At 42.9% G+C, this 13,736-nt stretch overlaps 8 non-coding genes across 8 annotated transcripts; all 8 read right to left on the minus strand.

Moving 5' to 3' along the window:
• Positions 1 to 586: 586 nt before the first annotated feature.
• On the minus strand, positions 587 to 693 carry trnal-uaa (transfer RNA leucine (anticodon UAA)). The gene is made up of 2 exons: positions 656 to 693; positions 587 to 631 (listed from the first exon to the last, which is right to left on the minus strand). It is a non-coding gene; the product is annotated as a tRNA-Leu (tRNA).
• A 1,679-nt stretch (positions 694 to 2,372) lies between these two features.
• Positions 2,373 to 2,479, minus strand: trnal-uaa (transfer RNA leucine (anticodon UAA)). Its single transcript has 2 exons — positions 2,442 to 2,479; positions 2,373 to 2,417 (listed from the first exon to the last, which is right to left on the minus strand). It is a non-coding gene; the product is annotated as a tRNA-Leu (tRNA).
• Positions 2,480 to 3,552: 1,073 nt separating this feature from the next.
• On the minus strand, positions 3,553 to 3,659 carry trnal-uaa (transfer RNA leucine (anticodon UAA)). Its single transcript has 2 exons — positions 3,622 to 3,659; positions 3,553 to 3,597 (listed from the first exon to the last, which is right to left on the minus strand). It is a non-coding gene; the product is annotated as a tRNA-Leu (tRNA).
• A 1,072-nt stretch (positions 3,660 to 4,731) lies between these two features.
• On the minus strand, positions 4,732 to 4,838 carry trnal-uaa (transfer RNA leucine (anticodon UAA)). The gene is made up of 2 exons: positions 4,801 to 4,838; positions 4,732 to 4,776 (listed from the first exon to the last, which is right to left on the minus strand). It is a non-coding gene; the product is annotated as a tRNA-Leu (tRNA).
• Positions 4,839 to 7,265: 2,427 nt separating this feature from the next.
• Positions 7,266 to 7,372, minus strand: trnal-uaa (transfer RNA leucine (anticodon UAA)). The gene is made up of 2 exons: positions 7,335 to 7,372; positions 7,266 to 7,310 (listed from the first exon to the last, which is right to left on the minus strand). It is a non-coding gene; the product is annotated as a tRNA-Leu (tRNA).
• A 1,674-nt stretch (positions 7,373 to 9,046) lies between these two features.
• trnal-uaa (transfer RNA leucine (anticodon UAA)) lies at positions 9,047 to 9,153 on the minus strand. The gene is made up of 2 exons: positions 9,116 to 9,153; positions 9,047 to 9,091 (listed from the first exon to the last, which is right to left on the minus strand). It is a non-coding gene; the product is annotated as a tRNA-Leu (tRNA).
• Positions 9,154 to 10,226: 1,073 nt separating this feature from the next.
• Positions 10,227 to 10,333, minus strand: trnal-uaa (transfer RNA leucine (anticodon UAA)). The gene is made up of 2 exons: positions 10,296 to 10,333; positions 10,227 to 10,271 (listed from the first exon to the last, which is right to left on the minus strand). It is a non-coding gene; the product is annotated as a tRNA-Leu (tRNA).
• A 2,428-nt stretch (positions 10,334 to 12,761) lies between these two features.
• On the minus strand, positions 12,762 to 12,868 carry trnal-uaa (transfer RNA leucine (anticodon UAA)). Its single transcript has 2 exons — positions 12,831 to 12,868; positions 12,762 to 12,806 (listed from the first exon to the last, which is right to left on the minus strand). It is a non-coding gene; the product is annotated as a tRNA-Leu (tRNA).
• Positions 12,869 to 13,736: the final 868 nt, after the last annotated feature.

Here is a 13,736-nt window from a genome sequence, read left to right on the forward strand (position 1 = left end):
TTCCATACCTCAGTTTGTGAAATTAGCTCCCCTGAGAAAGCAGACTGTAATTTGGCTACTTTACTGTGTGTAATTGCAGGAAGTGACTTTCATTTTCAGCTGGACAAGAGATCAAGTTTTTCTGCAGTTTTAGTGTGGGTCTCCTGAAAATGCACTCCTGAAAAGACCTTTCGATCCTCAATAAAGCAACATATTTCCAGGCGTATTTGAGTGAAGTCCCACTCTGTTTCAGCAATCACTTTTAGATCAGCTGCAACTATTTAGCCGTTTGTTTTCAGCATCTTCCTCGGACAGTAAGTCTTACGCTTGGAATATATTGCTTTGAACTAACCGTTTGCATGCACATCATGGCAACCTCACTTGACGTGAGTTGATGTGGAGCGTCAGTTGTCAGAAATTACTGCCAGGAGTGCCCGAGGTGCATTCTCGTAAGAATGTTGCGGCAGCATCATCTCAGCAGCACATTGGTATCTGGTAGAGAAGGATTATGCAATAGTGTCGCCATGTCTTTTGCTTTGTGCAACAAAAGACAATCACGAGTTGCTAAAGTTGTCAAATACAAACCTGTCTAAATCATGGGAAGAAATGTCAGGAGTGGGATTTGAACCCACGCCTCCATTGGAGACCAGAAGTCCCTTTGGGGAAAGAGCCCTTGCTTAAGGCTGGCGCCTTAGACCGCTCGGCCATCCTGACAGCCATTGGTGGGACTTGACTCTTTAGGACAGTGGAATTAACTCATTAGTTTATTATTCTCTAATTCAATCAACATACTCAAGGTGTTCTTAAGAAAAGTCTCCATTTCTTGCAATATTCACCTTTGTCTCAGCTTGAAAGGACGTCAGTCGGGACTTTGCACAACTTATGACAGTGACATGAAGTGAGTGAAGCTCTTGTAAGTGAGTTTAGTGGGTCTCAGTTGGAGTGTTGGTTAGATGATTAATTTAGTTTGGCAAAACGTTTGTACAAGCAGCCAAGTCTGGCTGCAGTTGCAGCTGGGTTTTCTGAATTGCTTCTCTTTCAAAAACCTCAGCATCCATCGTGGGGCTTGCAGCCTTTTGTTACGTATATACGCACAATTTGAGAAACCTCATTGGAAACCTGATTTCCAGGTGTGTTTGCGCAAAGTCCCACTTTGTTTCAGCAATCACTTTTAGATCAACTGCAACTATTTAGCAGTTTGTTTTCTGCATCTTCCTCCAGACAGTAAGTCTTAGGCTTGGAATATATTGCTTTGAACTAACCGTTTGGGTGCACATCATGGCCACCTCACTTGACGTGAGTTAATGTGGAGCGTCAGTTGTGCGTGAAGTGAGTAAAGCTCTTGAAAGTGAGTTTAGTGGGTCTCAGTTGGAGTGTTGGTTAGATGATTAATTTAGTTTGGCAAAACGTTCGTACAAGCAGCCAAGTCTGGCTGCAGTTGCAGCTGGGTTTTTTGAATTGCTTCTCTTTCAAAAACCTCAGCATCCATCGTGGGGCTTGCAGCCTTTTGTTACGTATATACGCACAGTTTGAAAAACCTCATTGGAAACCTGAATTCCAGGAATGTTTGCGCAAAGTCCCACTTTGTTTCAGCAATCACTGTTAGATCAACTGCAACTATTTAGCCGTTTGTTTTCTGCATCTTCCTCCAGACAGTAAGTCTTAGGCTTGGAATATATTGCTTTGAACTAACCGTTTGGGTGCAGATCATTGCCACCTCACTTGACGTGAGTTAATGTGGAGCGTCAGTTGTGCATGAAGTGAGTAAAGCGCTTGTAAGTGAGTTTAGTGGGTCTCAGTTGGAGTGTTGGTTAGATGATTAATTTTGTTTGGCAAAATGTTTGTACAAGCAGCCAAGTCAGGCTGCAGTTGCAGCTGGGTTTTCTGAATTGCTTCTCTTTCGAAAAACCTCAGCATCCATCTTGGGGCTTGTAGCCTTTTGTTACGTAAATACGGACAGTTTGAGAAACCTCATTGGAACCCTGATTTCCAGGTGTGTTTGCGCAAAGTCCCACTTTGTTTAAGCAATCACTTTTAGATCAACTGCAACTATTTAGCCGTTTGTTTTCAGCATCTTCTTCGGACAGTAAGTCTTACGCTTGGAATATATTGCTTTGAACTAACCGTTTGCATGCACATCATGGCCACCTCACTTGACGTGAGTTGATGTGGAGCGTCAGTTGTCAGAAATTACTGCCAGGAGTGCCCGAGGTGCATTCTCGTAAGAATGTTGCAGCAGCATCATCTCAGCAGCACATTGGTATCTGGTAGAGAAGGATTATGCAATAGTGTTGCCATGTCTTTTGCTTTGTGCAACAACATACAATCACGAGTTGCTAAAGTTGTCAAATACAAACATGTCTAAATCATGACCAACATGCAGAGGAAAGAAATGTCAGGAGTGGGATTTGAACCCACTCCTCCATTGGAGACCAGAAGTCCCTTTGGGGAAAGAGCCCTTGCTTAAGTCTGGCGCCTTAGACCGCTCGGCCATCCTGACAGCCATTGGTGGGAATTGAATCTTTAGGACAGTGGAACTAACTCATTAGTTTATTATTCTCTAATTCAATAAACATACTCAAGGTGTTCTTGAGAAAAGTCTCCATTTCTTGCAATATTCACCTTTGTCTCAGCTTGAAAGGACGTCAGTCGGGACTTTGCACAACTTATGACAGTGACATGAAGTGAGTGAAGCTCTTGTAAGTGAATTTAGTGGGTCTCAGTTGGATTGTTGGTTGGATGATTAATTTTGTTTGGCAAAACGATTGTACAAGCAGCCAAGTCTGGCTGCAGTTGCAGCTGGGTTTTCTGAATTGCTTCTCTTTCGAAAACCTCAACATCCATCATGGGGCTTGCAGCCTTTTGTTACTTATATACGCACAGTTTGAGAAACCTGATTGGAAACATGGTTACGTTTATAAACGACAATGAAATTGGCGTTCTCCGACTGGTATCTAGTCGGGTAAAGTCAGTTTCCATACCTCAGTTTGTGAAATCAGCTCCCCTGAGAAAGCCGACTGTAATTTGGCTACTTTACTGTGTGTAATTGCCGGAAGTGACTTTCATTTTCAGCTGGACAAGAGATCAAGTTTTTCTGCAGTTATAGTGTGGGTCTGCAGAAACTGAACTCCTGAAAAGACTTTTTGATCCACAATAAAGCAACATATTTCCAGGCGTGTTTGAGCAAAGTCCCACTCTGTTTCACCAATCACTTTTAGATCAGCTGCAACTATTTAGCCGTTTGTTTTCAGCATCTTCCTCAGACAGTAAGTATTACGCTTGGAATATATTGCTTTGAACTAACCGTTTGCATGCACATCATGGCCACTTCACTTGACGTGAGTTGATGTGGAGCGTCAGTTGTCAGAAATTACTACCAGGAGTGCCCGAGGTGCATTCTCGTAAGAATGTTGCGGCAGCATCATCTCAGCAGCACATTGGTATCTGGTAGAGAAGGATTATGCAATAGTGTCGCCATGTCTTTTGCTTGGTGCAACAAAAGACAATCACGAGTTGCTAAAGTTGTCAAATACAAACATGTCTAAATCATGACTAACATGCAGAGGGAAGAAATGTCAAGAGTGGGATTTGAACCCACGCCTCCATTGGAGACTAGAAGTCCCTTTGGGGAAAGAGCCCTTGCTTAAGTCTGGCGCCTTAGACCGCTCGGCCATCCTGACAGCCATTGGTGGGAATTGACTCTTTAGGACAGTGGAACTAACTCATTAGGTTGTTATTCTCTAATTCAATCAACATACTCAAGGTTTTCTTGAGAAAAGTCTCAATTTCTTGCATTATTCACCTTTGTCTCAGCTTGAAAGGACGTCAGTCGGGACTTTGCACAACTTATGACAGTGACATGAAGTGAATGAAGCTCTTGTAAGTGAGTTTAGTGGGTCTCAGTTGGATTGTTGGTTAGATGATTAATTTTGTTTGGCAAAACGATTGTACAAGCAGCCAAGTCTGGCTGCAGTTGCAGCTGGGTTTTCTGAATTGCTTCTCTTTCAAAAACCTCAGCATCCATCATGGGGCTTGCAGCCTTTTGTTACTTATATACGCACAGTTTGAGAAACCTGATTGGAAACATGGTTACGTTTATAAACGACAACGAAATTGGCGTTCTCCGACTGTTATCTAGTCGGGTAAAGTCAGTTTCCATACCTCAGTTTGTGAAATCAGCTCCCCTGAGAAAGCTGACTGTAATTTGGCTACTTTACTGTGTGTAATTGCAGGAAGTGACTTTCATTTTCAGCTGGACAAGAGATCAAGTTTTTCTGCAGTTATAGTGTGGGTCTGCAGAAACTGAACTCCTGAAAAGACCTTTTGATCCTCAATAAAGCAACATATTTCCAGGCGTGTTTGAGCAAAGTCCCACTCTGTTTCACCAATCACTTTTAGATCAGCTGCAACTATTTAGCCGTTTGTTTTCAGCATCTTCCTCGGACAGTAAGTCTTAGGCTTGGAATATATTGCTTGAACTAACCGTTTGGGTGCACATCATGGCCACCTCACTTAACGTGAGTTGATGTGGAGCGTCAGTTGTCAGAAATTACTACCAGGAGTGCCCGAGGTGCATTCTCGTAAGAATGTTGCGGCAGCATCATCTCAGCAGCACATTGGTATCTGGTAGAGAAGGATTATGCAATAGTGTCGCCATGTCTTTTGCTTTGTGCAACAAAAGACAATCACGAGTTGCTAAAGTTGTCAAATACAAACATGTCTAAATCATGACCAACATGCAGAGGGAAGAAATGTCAGGAGTGGGATTTGAACTTACGCCTCCATTGGAGACCAGAAGTCCCTTTGGGGAAAGAGCCCTTGCTTAAGTCTGGCGCCTTAGACCGCTCGGCCATCCTGACAGCCATTGGTTGGAATTGACTCTTTATGACAGTGGAACTAACTCATTAGTTTATTATTCTCTAATTCAATCAACATACTCAAGGTGTTCTTGAGAAAAGTCTCCATTTCTTGCAATATTCACCTTTGTCTCAGCTTGAAAGGACGTCAGTCGGGACTTTGCACAACTTATGACAGTGACATGAAGTCAGTGAAGCTCTTGTAAGTGAGTTTAGTGGGTCTCAGTTGGAGTGTTGGTTAGATGATTAATTTTGTTTGGCAAAACGTTTGTACAAGCAGCCAAGTCTGGCTGCAGTTGCAGCTGGGTTTTCTGAATTGCTTCTCTTTCGAAAACCTCAGCATCCATTGTGGGGCTTGCAGCCTTTTGTTACGTATATACGCACAGTTTGAAAAACCTCATTGGAAACCTGATTTCCAGGTGTTTTTGCGCAAAGTCCCACTTTGTTTCAGCAATCACTTTTAGATCCACTGTAACTATTTAGCCGTTTGTTTTCTGCATCTTCCTCCAGACAGTAAGTCTTAGGCTTGGAATATATTGCTTTGAACTAACCGTTTGGGTGCACATCATGGCCACCTCACTTGACGTGAGTTAATGTGGAGCGTCAGTTGTGCGTGAAGTGAGTAAAGCTCTTGTAAGTGAGTTTAGTGGGTCTCAGTTGGAGTGTTGGTTAGATGATTAATTTAGTTTGGCAAAACGTTTGTACAAGCAGCCAAGTCTGGCTGCAGTTGCAGCTGGGTTTTCTGATTTGCTTCTCTTTCGAAAACCTCAGCATCCATCTTGGGGCTTGCAGCCTTTTGTTACGTATATACGGACAATTTGAGAAACCTCATTGGAAACCTGATTTCCAGGTGTGTTTGCGCAAAGTCCCACTTTGTTTCAGCAATCACTTTTAGATCAACTGCAACTATTTAGCCGTTTGTTTTCAGCATCTTCTTCGGACAGTAAGTCTTACGCTTGGAATATATTGCTTTGAACTAACCGTTTGCATGCACATCATGGCCACCTCACTTGACGTGAGTTGATGTGGAGCGTCAGTTGTCAGAAATTACTGCCAGGAGTGCGCGAGGTGCATTCTCGTAAGAATGTCGCGGCAGCCTTATCTCAGCAGCACATTGGTATCTGGTAGAGAAGGATTATGCAATAGTGTCGCCATGTCTTTTGCTTTGCGCAACAATAGACAATCACGAGTTGCTAAAGTTGTCAAATACAAACATGTCTAAATCATGACCAACATGCAGAGGGAAGAAATGTCAGGAGTGGGATTTGAACTCACACCTCCATTGGAGACCAGAAGTCCCTTTGGGGAAAGAGCCCTTGCTTAAATCTTGCGCCTTAAACCGCTCGGCCATCCTGCCAGCCATTGGTGGGAATTGACTCTTTAGGACAGTGGAATTAACTCATTAGTTTATTATTCTCTAATTCAATCAACATACTCAAGGTGTTCTTGAGAAAAGTCTCCATTTCTTGCATTATTCACCTTTGTCTCAGCTTGAAAGGACGTCAGTCGGGACTTTGCACAACTTATGACAGTGACATGAAGTGAGTGAAGCTCTTGTAAGTGAGTTTAGTGGGTCTCAGTTGGATTGTTGGTTAGATGATTAATTTTGTTTGGCAAAACGATTGTACAAGCAGCCAAGTCTGGCTGCAGTTGCAGCTGGGTTTTCTGAATTGCTTCTCTTTCGAAAACCTCAGCATCCATCATGGGGCTTGCAGCCTTTTGTTACTTATATACGCACAGTTTGAGAAACCTGATTGGAAACATGGTTACGTTTATAAACGACAACGAAATTGGCGTTCTCCGACTGGTATCTAGTCGGGTAAAGTCAGTTTCCATACCTCAGTTTGTGAAATCAGCTCCCCCGAGAAAGCCGACTGTAATTTGGCTACTTTACTGTGTGTAATTGCCGGAAGTGACTTTCATTTTCAGCTGGACAAGAGATAAAATTTTTCTGCAGTTTTAGTGTGGGTCTCCTGAAACTGAACTCCTGAAAAGACCTTTTAATCCTCAATAAAGCAACATATTTCCAGGCGTGTTTTAGCAAAGTCCCACTCTGTTTCAGCAATCACTTTTAGATCAACTGCAACTATTTAGCCGTTGGTTTTCTGCATCTTCCTCCAGACAGTAAGTCTTAGGCTTGGAATATATTGCTTGAACTAACCGTTTGGGTGCACATCATGGCCACCTTACTTGACGTGAGTTGATGTGGAGCGTCAGTTGTCAGAAATTACTGCCAGGAGTGCCCGAGGTGCATTCTCGTAAGAATGTTGCGGCAGCATCATCTCAGCAGCACATTGGTATCTGGTAGAGAAGGATTATGCAATAGTGTCGCCATGTCTTTTGCTTTGTGCAACAAAAGACAATCACGAGTTGCTAAAGTTGTCAAATATAAACGTGTCTAAATCATGACCAACATGCAGAGGGAAGAATTGTCAGGAGTGGGATTTGAACCCACGCCTCCATTGGAGACCAGAAGTCCCTTTGGGGAAAGAGCCCTTGCTTAAGTCTGGCGCCTTAGACCGCTCGGCCATCCTGACAGCCATTGGTGGGAATTGACTCTTTATGACAGTGGAACTAACTCATTAGTTTATTATTCTCTAATTCAATCAACATACTCAAGGTTTTCTTGAGAAAAGTCTCCATTTCTTGCAATATTCACCTTTGTCTCAGCTTGAAAGGACGTCAGTCGGGACTTTGCACAACTTATGACAGTGACATGAAGTGAGTGAAGCTCTTGTAAGTGAGTTTAGTGGGTCTCAGTTGGAGTGTTGGTTAGATGATTAATTTTGTTTGGCAAAACGTTTGTACAAGCAGCCAAGTCTGGCTGCAGTTGCAGCTGGGTTTTCTGAATTGCTTCTCTTTCGAAAACCTCAGCATCCTTCTTGGGGCTTGCAGCCTTTTGTTACGTATATACGGACAGTTTGAGAAACCTCATTGGAAACCTGATTTCCAGGTGTGTTTGCGCAAAGTCCCACTTTCTTTCAGCAATCACTTTTAGATCAACTGCAACTATTTAGCAGTTTGTTTACTGCATCTTCCTCTAGACAGTAAGTCTTAGGCTTGGAATATATTGCTTTGAACTAACCGTTTGGGTGCACATCATGGCCAACTCACTTGACGTGAGTTAATGTGGAGCGTCAGTTGTGCGTGAAGTGAGTAAAGCTCTTGTAAGTGAGTTTAGTGGGTCTCAGTTGGAGTGTTGGTTAGATGATTAATTTAGTTTGGCAAAACGTTTGTACAAGCAGCCAAGTCTGGCTGCAGTTGCAGATGGGTTTTCTGAATTGCTTCTCTTTCAAAAACCTCAGCATCCATCGTGGGGCTAGCAGCCTTTTGTTACGTATATACGCACAGTTTGAGAAACCTCATTGGAAACCTGATTTCCAGGTGTGTTTGCGCTAAGTCCCACTTTGTTTCAGCAATCACTTTTAGATCAACTGCAACTATTTAGCCGTTTGTTTTCTGCATCTTGCTCCAGACAGTAAGTCTTAGGCTTGGAATATATTGCTTTGAACTAACCGTTTGGGTGCACATCATTGCCACCTCACTTGACGTGAGTTAATGTGGAGCGTCAGTTGTGCTTGAAGTGAGTAAAGCTCTTGTGAGTTTAGTGGGTCTCAGTTGGAGTGTTGGTTAGATGATTAATTTTGTTTGGCAAAACGTTTGTACAAGCAGCCAAGTCTGGCTGCATTTGCAGCTGGGTTTTCTGAATTGCTTCTCTTTCGAAAACCTCAGCATCCATCTTGGGGCTTGCAGCCTTTTGTTACGTATATACGGACAGTTTGAGAAACCTCATTGGAAACCTGATTTCCAGGTGTGTTTGCGCAAAGTCTCACTTTGTTTCAGCAATCACTTTTAGATCAACTGCAACTATTTAGCCGTTTGTTTTCAGCATTTTCTACGGACAGTAAGTCTTAGGCTTGGAATATATTGCTTTGAACTAACCGTTTGCATGCACATCATGGCCACCTCACTTGACGTGAGTTGATGTGGAGCGTCAGTTGTCAGAATTTACTGCCAGGAGTGCCCGAGGTGCATTCTCGTAAGAATGTTGCGGCGGCATCATCTCAGCAGCACATTGGTATCTGGTAGAGAAGGATTATGCAATAGTGTCGCCATGTCTTTTGCTTTGTGCAACAAAAGACAATCACGAGTTGCTAAAGTTGTCAAATACAACTATGTCTAAATCATGACCAACATGCAGAGGGAAGAAATGTCAGGAGTGGGATTTGAACCCACGCCTCCATTGGAGACCAGAAGTCCCTTTGGGGAAAGAGCCCTTGCTTAAGTCTGGCGCCTTAGACCGCTCGGCCATCCTGACAGCCATTGGTGGGAATTGACTCTTTATGACAGTGGAACTAACTCATTAGTTTATTATTCTCTAATTCAATCAACATACTCAAGGTGTTCTTGAGAAAAGTCTCCATTTCTTGCAATATTCACCTTTGTCTCAGCTTGAAAGGACGTCAGTCGGGACTTTGCACAACTTATGACAGTGACATGAAGTGAGTGAAGCTCTTGTAAGTGAGTTTAGTGGGTCTCAGTTGGATTGTTGGTTGGATGATTAATTTTGTTTGGCAAAACGATTGTACAAGCAGCCAAGTCTGGCTGCAGTTGCAGCTGGGTTTTCTGAATTGCTTCTCTTTCGAAAACCTCAGCATCCATCATGGGGCTTGCAGCCTTTTGTTACTTATATACGCACAGTTTGAGAAACCTGATTGGAAACATGGTTACGTTTATAAACGACAATGAAATTGGCGTTCTCCGACTGGTATCTAGTCGGGTAAAGTCAGTTTCCATACCTCAGTTTGTGAAATCAGCTCCCCTGAGAAAGCCGACTGTAATTTGGCTACTTTACTGTGTGTAATTGCCGGAAGTGACTTTCATTTTCAGCTGGACAAGAGATCAAGTTTTTCTGCAGTTTTAGTGTGGGTCTCCTGAAACTGAACTCCTGAAAAGACCTTTTAATCCTCAATAAAGCAACATATTTCCAGGCGTGTTTTAGCAAAGTCCCACTCTGTTTCAGCAATCACTTTTAGATCAACTGCAACTATTTAGCCGTTTGTTTTCTGCATCTTCCTCCAGACAGTAAGTCTTAGGCTTGGAATATATTGCTTGAACTAACCGTTTGGGTGCACATCATGGCCACCTCACTTGACGTGAGTTGATGTGGAGCGTCAGTTGTCAGAAATTACTGCCAGGAGTGCCCGAGGTGCATTCTCGTAAGAATGTTGCGGCGGCATCATCTCAGCAGCACATTGGTATCTGGTAGAGAAGGATTATGCAATAGTGTCGCCATGTCTTTTGCTTTGTGCAACAAAAGACAATCACGAGTTGCTAAAGTTGTCACATACAACTATGTCTAAATCATGACCAACATGCAGAGGGAAGAAATGTCAGGAGTGGGATTTGAACCCACGCCTCCATTGGAGACCAGAAGTCCCTTTGGGGAAAGAGCCCTTGCTTAAGTCTGGCGCCTTAGACCGCTCGGCCATCCTGACAGCCATTGGTGGGAATTGACTCTTTATGACAGTGGAACTAACTCATTAGTTTATTATTCTCTAATTCAATCAACATACTCAAGGTGTTCTTGAGAAAAGTCTCCATTTCTTGCAATATTCACCTTTGTCTCAGCTTGAAAGGACGTCAGTCGGGACTTTGCACAACTTATGACAGTGACATGAAGTGAGTGAAGCTCTTGTAAGTGAGTTTAGTGGGTCTCAGTTGGATTGTTGGTTGGATGATTAATTTTGTTTGGCAAAACGATTGTACAAGCAGCCAAGTCTGGCTGCAGTTGCAGCTGGGTTTTCTGAATTGCTTCTCTTTCGAAAACCTCAGCATCCATCATGGGGCTTGCAGCCTTTTGTTACTTATATACGCACAGTTTGAGAAAGCTGATTGGAAACATGGTTACGTTTATAAACGACAATGAAATTGGCGTTCTCCGACTGGTATCTAGTCGGGTAAAGTCAGTTTCCATACCTCAGTTTGTGAAATCAGCTCCCCTGAGAAAGCCGACTGTAATTTGGCTACTTTACTGTGTGTAATTGCCGGAAGTGACTTTCATTTTCAGCTGGACAAGAGATCAAGTTTTTCTGCAGTTATAGTGTGGGTCTGCAGAAACTGAACTCCTGAAAAGACCTTTTGATCCACAATAAAGCAACATATTTCCAGGCGTGTTTGAGCAAAGTCCCACTTTGTTTCAGCAATCACTTTTAGATCAGCTGCAAGTATTTAGCCGTTTGTTTTCAGCATCTTCCTCGGACAGTAAGTATTACGCTTGGAATATATTGCTTTGAACTAACCGTTTGCATGCACATCATGGCCACCTCACTTGACGTGAGTTGATGTGGAGCGTCAGTTGTCAGAAATTACTGCCAGGAGTGCCCGAGGTGCATTCTCGTAAGAATGTTGCGGCAGCATCATCTCAGCAGCACATTGGTATCTGGTAGAGAAGGATTATGTAATAGTGTCGCCATGTCTTTTGCTTTTTTGCAACAAAAGACAATCACGAGTTGCTAAAGTTGTCAAATACAAACATGTCTAAATCATGACCAACATGCAGAGGGAAGAAATATCAGGAGTGGGATTTGAACTTACGCCTCCATTGTAGACCAGACGTCCCATTGGGGAAAGAGCCCTTGCTTAAGTCTGGCGCCTTAGACCGCTCGGCCATCCTGACAGCCATTGGTGGGAATTGACTCTTTAGGACAGTGGAAGTAACTCATTAGTTTATTATTCTCTAATTCAATCAACATACTCAAGGTGTTCTTGAGAAAAGTCTCCATTTCTTGCAATATTCACCTTTGTCTCAGCTTGAAAGGACGTCAGTCGGGACTTTGCACAACTTATGACAGTGACATGAAGTGAGTGAAGCTCTTGTAAGTGAGTTTAGTGGGTCTCAGTTGGAGTGTTGGTTAGATGATTAATTTTGTTTGGCAAAACGTTTGTACAAGCAGCCAAGTCTGGCTGCAGTTGCAGCTGGATTTTCTGAATTGCTTCTCTTTCAAAAACCTCAGCATCCATCGTGGGGCTTGCAGCCTTTTGTTACGTATATACGCACAGTTTGAGAAACCTCATTGGAAACCTGATTTCCAGGTGTGTTTGCGCAAAGTCCCACTTTGTTTCAGCAATCACTTTTAGATCAACTGCAACTATTTAGCAGTTTGTTTTCTGCATCTTCCTCCAGACAGTAAGTCTTAGGCTTGGAATATATTGCTTTGAACTAACCGTTTGGGTGCACATCATGGCCACCTCATTTGACGTGAGTTAAAGTGGAGCGTCAGTTGTGCGTGAATTGACTAAAGCTCTTGTAAGTGAGTTTAGTGGGTCTAAGTTGGAGTGTTGGTTAGATGATCAATTTTGTTTGGCAAAACGTTTGTACAAGCAGCCAAGTCTGGCTGCAGTTGCAGCTGGGTTTTCTGAATTGCTTCTCTTTCGAAAACCTCAGCATCCATCGTGGGGCTTGCAGCCTTTTGTTACGTATATACGGACAGTTTGAGAAACCTCATTGGAAACCTGATTTCCAGTTGTGTTTGCACAAAGTCCCACTTTGTTTCAGCAATCACTTTTAGATCAACTGCAACTATTTAGCCGTTTGTTTTCAGCATCTTCTTCGGACAGTAAGTCTTACGCTTGGAATATATTGCTTTGAACTAACCGTTTGCATGCACATCATGGCCACCTCACTTGACGTGAGTTGATGTGGAGTGTCAGTTGTCAGAAATTACTGCCAGGAGTGCCCGAGGTGCATTCTTGTAAGAATGTTGCGGCAGCATCATCTCAGCAGCACATTGGTATCTGGTAGAGAAGGATTATGCAATAGTGTCGCCATGTCTTTTGCTTTGTGCATCAAAAGACAATCACGAGTTGCTAAAGTTGTCAAATACAAACATGTCTAAATCATGACCAACATGCAGAGTGAAGAAATGTCAGGAGTGGGATTTGAACCCACGCCTCCATTGGAGACCAGAAGTCCCTTTGGGGAACGAGCCCTTTCTTAAGTTTGGTGTCTTAGACCGCTCAGCCATCCTGACAGCCATTGGTGGGAATTGACTCTTTAGGACAGTGGAACTAACTCATTAGTTTATTATTCTCTAATTCAATCAACATACTCAAGGTGTTCTTGAGAAAAGTCTCCATTTCTTGCAATATTCACCTTTGTCTCAGCTTGAAAGGACGTCAGTCGGGACTTTGCACAACTTATGACAGTGACATGAAGTGAGTGAAGCTCTTGTAAGTGAGTTTAGTGGGTCTCAGTTGGATTGTTGGTTAGATGATTAATTTTGTTTGGCAAAACGATTGTACAAGCAGCCAAGTCTGGCTGCAGTTGCAGCTGGGTTTTCTGAATTGCTTCTCTTTCGAAAACCTCAGCATCCATCATGGGGCTTGCAGCCTTTTCTTACTTATATACGCACAGTTTGAGAAACCTGATTGGAAACATGGTTACGTTTATAAACGACAATGAAATTGGCGTTCTCCGACTGGTATCTAGTCGGGTAAACTCAGTTTCCATACCTCAGTTTGTGAAATCGGCTCCCCTGAGAAAGCCGACTGTAATTTGGGTACTTTACTGTGTGTAATTGCCGGAAGTGACTTTCATTTTCAGCTGGACAAGAGATCAAGTTTTTCTGCAGTTATAGTGTGGGTATGCAGAAACTGAACCCCTGAAAAGACCTTTTGATCCTCAATAAAGCAACATATTTCCAGGCGTGTTTGAGCAAAGTCCCACTCTGTTTCAGCAATCACTTTTAAAATCAGCTGCAACTATTTAGCCGTTTGTTTTCAGCATCTTCCTCGGACAGTAAGTATTACGCTTGGAATATATTGCTTTGAACTAACCGTTTGCATGCACATCATGGCCACCTGACTTGACGTGAGTTGATGTGGAGCGTCAGTTGTCAG

The sequence above is a fragment of the Channa argus genome, unplaced genomic scaffold (genome assembly GCF_033026475.1).
Source record: "Channa argus isolate prfri unplaced genomic scaffold, Channa argus male v1.0 Contig039, whole genome shotgun sequence".
Lineage (NCBI taxonomy): Eukaryota > Metazoa > Chordata > Actinopteri > Anabantiformes > Channidae > Channa > Channa argus.